This window comes from Misgurnus anguillicaudatus, chromosome 9 (genome assembly GCF_027580225.2).
Source record: "Misgurnus anguillicaudatus chromosome 9, ASM2758022v2, whole genome shotgun sequence".
In the NCBI taxonomy this organism is placed as follows: Eukaryota; Metazoa; Chordata; class Actinopteri; order Cypriniformes; family Cobitidae; genus Misgurnus; species Misgurnus anguillicaudatus.
In genome coordinates, this window is record NC_073345.2 from 8,808,627 (window position 1) to 8,814,626 (window position 6,000).

Below are 6,000 nucleotides of genomic sequence, written 5' to 3' on the forward strand. Positions count from 1 at the left end.
GTTTTGCACTGAAACATTACTACAAAATATGTTGGGATTAAAATGAGCCATTTCTTGAAAACAAATCTTGATTAGAAATATATTTTAGCGGCACTTCAGGTCAATTTGTACACAAGCGACAAAACTTTTGTCTGGGAGTGTACATACATAGATACAGGTTATTAAAAAATGTTTGAATCTACTTTATGCAAGAAGTTTTCCTGGAAAAAAATCCATATTATTCCCTGTGAAGTGTAGGATAATATCATATAAATTCTAGCCTTTAAAGCACAAGTGCTAAACTGTTCCCTTTAAATGCTTCTATCTTTTGTATGGAAATGTTGATTCATGCCAAAATGCTTTTTTGCATAGTTGTGTTTGACACATGAAAATGTCTTGGGTTACGTATGTAACTGTTGTTCCCTGAGAAGGGAACGAGATGCTGCATCTCCCTTGCCATACTTCCTGCGTCCCTGTAACGCTGTCTTTGGCAATATTTCAGATAGCGATATACTTCCTGGCTCCCACGTCACCCTGTTTTTGTCGTTAAGCCTTACCATTGGTTGAATTTGATATACACATTCAGAAGCACTTACCCCTAGAAGCTTCCCCAAAGTGTCACCGCAGTGATGCAGCGCGAGTTCCCTCGAAAGGGAAAGAAAATTGCTTCTGCATAGAGATCGACCGATATATCTGTTTTCCGATATTTTCCCTGATATTTGAGCATTTTCCGATGATCGGATATCGGGTTTGTAATATCGGATTGACCGATAAACGAGAGAATTGAGAATTGCGCGCTGGACGCATCTGAGGAGAAGAGCTCACAGCAGCAGCAGCGTGCACAGCCGATATGACGGCGGAGTGACGCGACTTCATTAAAAGGACTTTGAGTATACTTACTTTGCATCTGAGGCATTTATATCACATCTTATTTGTGCATTAATGTATGTTATGTTAAATAAGTTGATATAATAAAAGCAATGTATGCAGTTTGTCCAAGAATAGAGACGAACTCACAAAATCACGTCCTGTTCACTTACCGGGGTTGAAGGCTGAAGCTTTTAACAAGATTTACCCTAAGTTATATTAAAATTTACCAGATAAACATTATTTTGCTAAAATATCTATATAAATGTCTGTGGATATGAATTAATTATTTATTACCTCCGCAAGCGGTCACAGTTTGATACAGTTAATGCGTTAGTAAATGTATAGATAACAGCGCTGTCAACAGCCATTTCATAAGCTATAACAACAAAATATTAATTATTCTGACATCAAATAACATTACCAGTTAAGAAATTCAGTGACATATAAGCAGAGGTGTAAAGAGTAGCTGAAAGCCATACTTGAGTAAAAGTACAAATTCCTTACTGTAAAAATTACTCCACTACAAGTTACAAGTCACCAATTTAAATACGACTTGAGTAAAAGTATTAAAGTAACCCAATTTAAAAGTACTCAAGTATTTTTACTCGTACTGAATGTTGGCTCAAAGATGCACTAGTCCTCAACACAAAGAGACATTGTAGGTCTGGGCAGTGAAAACTTTCCGTGTGTCTCAATTCGTTCCCTAGCTCCCGAGGTCGTGAATCAGTATATCGTGTATACAGGTTCGGGCACTGGTAAGGACCTAGCTCACTTCACATTGGGACGATGTTCACTTATTTTTCTGTCACGGCTGCTTAAGCGCGTTGTAATCACTCACAGCTGTTACTCATCAACAACCGGCAAAACCAACATCTTTCTGACTTAATTTTAAAAACAGTACATTGTGAAAAATGCTGTCATTATTCTCTTACATATCTGTGCATAAAATTGGAGGCATATAATTACATTTTAAATGTAATAAATATATTTACAATTTTAAATAAATATTATTCTTTTAAATATTGAGTAGATTGTGGTCCCTTACTGTGTAGTAATGTGTGTTTATATTTACAACTAAAACAAACGTTTGTCTTTATAAAAGTTCTGTAACATTTCATAAAGTTTATTGAGTTGGATCACGTGATGTTCGGTTGGCGAGCTTTAGAAAAGGTCACGTGATTTCCGGTAAGGGAACATTGGGACCATCGCTGCTCACTGGTTTTTGCGATGCATTGTGGGAATTTTTAGGGAACGAACGTTCCAGTGCACTGGACGGATTTTGCGATTGAGACAGCCCTTAAAATGTCTGACTCCCTGATCAGTGCCCCAACTACTGAACAAGGGAGCTGATTGAGACACACGGTAAGAAAGTTTATTTATGAGGTTTTATTTACTAATATAGAAAATAAATCAAACACCTCAAAATTTTGACCTGGCAGAACAAACACAGATTAAACATAGTCACAGTATTTTGACTAAAATTTAATTAAGTTTTAGTCATATTTTTGTCATCTGAATTGATTTAGTTTTAGTCTTATTTTATTCAACTAAATGCCATGAGATTTTAGTCTAGAAATCTACATCAAATTTAATTTAAACCCATTTTAATTTAGTCTAGTGTCATTGTGTACTTGAATGTGCCATGCTGAAAAATATATAGCCTAACTTTGTGATATAAATGGTAACACTTTACTATAAGGTTCATTAGTTAACACTAGCTAGCTACATTAGTTAACATGAACTAATAATGAACTGCACTTATACAGCATTTATTCATCTTTGTTAATGTTAATTTCAACAATTACTAATACTTTATTAAAATATTGTTAACATTAGTTAATGCACTCTGAACTAACATGAACAAACAATTAAAGCTTAAATTTGTATTAACTAACATTAACAAAGATGAATAAATAATGTAACAAATGTATTGCTCATGGTTTGTTCAAGTTGGTTAATACATTAACTACTGTTAACTAATGAACCTTATTGTAAAGTGTTACCAAATATTCTTATATAGGCCTATCCTAAAAAAGATATAATTTTAATATTTAAAAAATTCCAGAAAACTAAAATTAAACTAACAGAAATATGATAATGCATATTAAAAACGTGAAGTTGTTCATTTGAAAGATTAATTGAAAACACATGTAGTAGACGTAACACCACTATCTCACATTAAGTGCACTACATTTCTTCCGTCATGGATCCCTCTTTACAGTAAATACATTACAGCATACTTGATTAAATGTGAGGACAGTGAAATTGTACACTTATTATCAATCTTATAATGTACTTAACTTACTCGGGCAATCAGTACAGGACCTCGCTGGTTTATTTTGGCTTATTTAGTAAGTTATATCAAGTTATGTACCAGCTCAGGTTAGCTGATAAAGTAGCATCAGAGTATATAAACATTTGTGCTTGCCTTTGAGTTGCGGGATGACCCTCCTGCAATCGCGCATCACTTTTGTTTTGATTGTAGCATCACATGTTTAACAAAGGGTCCCTTGACTGAAGCAAATGTGATATGCATCCATATGTTTGCTCTTTATCTCTTCTCTCAGACCAGACGCGAATTTTTCTCTACAGTACGCAGCACGCAGATGTCCCGCTACGGTGGCTCAACGCAAGCCATTCAGCATTTGACATCAAAGTACCGCGAGACCAGACTTCTCCATATGCATTTGATTCGCTCTCGCAGTACTTTGATTTCATACGATTGCCCTGCGCAGCGCCAATGAAGTCCCTCAGTTGTGTGTTTGCGTGTAACCTCGCGACCACAGATTCTATCCATCATCACCCTCTGACACTTTCGTCTCGTTTTTATTTGACGAATAAACAATGTAGCGAGTAACGTTAAGTGTCATCTCAAATGTAGTGGAGTAAAGAGTACAAATACCCAATCAAAAATGTAATTGAGTAGAGAGTAAAAGTTGCCTATATTTTTGATACTCAGTACAAGTACAAAGTAGCCCAAAAAATACTTAAGTACAGTAACGAAGTACATTTACTCAAGTACTTTACACCTCTGCATATAAGCCGTTTTGTTTGTTACTTTCCTGAATGTAGTATTTCAGTCAGTGATATTATTTGTAAAACCTCTTTGCCAACTACTTGTTGGACTGCTGAAGGCTACATGTTGCTGGTCAAAACAGCCATATCATTCCAAAAAAGGCACTTAATCCACCTGTTTTACTCCATAAACTATGTATACAAGCTGCCAACTCCGCTATAGTTTTCTCTCTCTCCCGCTGCCAACCGCTCCCGAACTTTGGATCAGTCCATTTCTGACGAAATGATAGGGGTGTTTGGAATGGTCCATGTATTGGGAATATAGTTTCTACATTATTCATTAAATTAATATTATTCTTCACTCTTTCAGACCCCTCTATTTATTACTTTGTATGCAAAGAGGGAGTGATTGTGATGATGATGATTATTATTATAAGGGTTTGTTCAGTTCAGTAGTGTTGTAGTAATTATTATTAAACAGAAGTATAACAGTAAATAAAAATCGGTTTAGCATATCGGTTATCGGGCACATAAGCATCCAAATATTTGTTATTGGCATCGGTTTAAAAAAATGAGTATCGGTCGATCTCTACTTCTGCAGCTCTAAAAAATAATAATGATATTTAATGTATTCAATAAAGACAGTGTTATTATTCATTTGATTCGATTTCTGTTACTAATGATAATTTTAGCCCTTACCTAACAACTGTTCTTTTTTAATATATGTTTGTAATTTCTTCATTTGTTATTAGATTTTTCCCACCCATTTTTTGCTGATCCAAAAAAGTATCCGATCCATGCCTAAAAAAACGTAATGTGATTCAAACTGTGTTTTTTGTGATCCGTCACACCCCTAGTGCCATACATCAGTAAATGATCATCACTTAAATTAATTTATATTTACAATTTTTTTTCATAAATTACAGTATCTAAAAACATTTTAAAAATGTTTAGGCATATGAAAATACATTTGTTTTAATGTTTACTGTTAATGTTTACAGTTTTCACCAAGATCTACAGCAGCCATCCATGTCACAGTTCACTGTGTCCCAGACTACTACATATCCAGTCAACCACTATCGACAAAAAGCCATTACAGAAGCAATAATATCTGATCTGATCATTAATTGCAACATGCCCCTGTGTATCACCGACAACAAGCACTTCATTCACTTTCTCTCCATTATGGACACAAAATATACTGCAGTGAGCCGCAGAACCATCACTTAAAGACGTGACACTCTGGTGTCTGAGAGACAGTCAAAACTAATAACTGAAATTGCCACAGTTGAAAATCCGTCTGTCACTGTGGATATCTGGTCAGACAGAAGAATGAGAGGCTACCTTGGGGTCACCGCTCATTGGATGAACACTGCAGCAGATCCTATAAAGCTGAAATCTTCAAGGGGTCACATACGGGGGAGAAAATTTGTGAAGAATTTTTCAGTTCAGCTGAAGCAGATGATGATGACTGCCTTGATGATGCAGAACTTTGGAATTTCATTCCAGTGGATGAGGAGGAGAGGCTGAAGTACTTCTTTTAAGGAGGAATTTGAGAAAGAATTTGGCCAACATGGAGTACCTGCTTCTGTTGTTACTCGATGGAATTTGACTTTCCGACAGCTAAAGTCCTTGCTAAGCTGTGACTATCAAACTTTGTGCAAGATCTTGGATGTTAGAGGGCACAGAGAGACTATTTTCTCTCTAAGAGAGTGGGCTCAGATTAAAGAACTGGTCAGCCTTCTGAAGCCCTTTGCTGATGCCACTGATCTCACTCAGGGAGAGAAAGTTGTAACCATAAGTGCTGTGATTCCGTGTGTTCTCTCCTTTAACCATTATTTGGAAAACCAGAAAGAAGGAACACAATACTTGGTCAACCTAATCCACAGTCTTTAAAGATCACTGCAAAGAAGATTCAAATGCATCTTTGTCAATGTAAAAATGTCTCGGCCAGAGACCAATGAAGGAATCATGGCATTCTCTGATCCTGTTTATGTCAAAGCACCTGTTCTTGATCCTGCCTTTGGGGTTATGTAGATGGAGCACAATGTATTGGTTGATGACAAGCTGAAGGAGCAGTTGACCATGGAAGTAAAAAGTAAGTGATAGGCTAATTTTAGAATGAGACATCATATT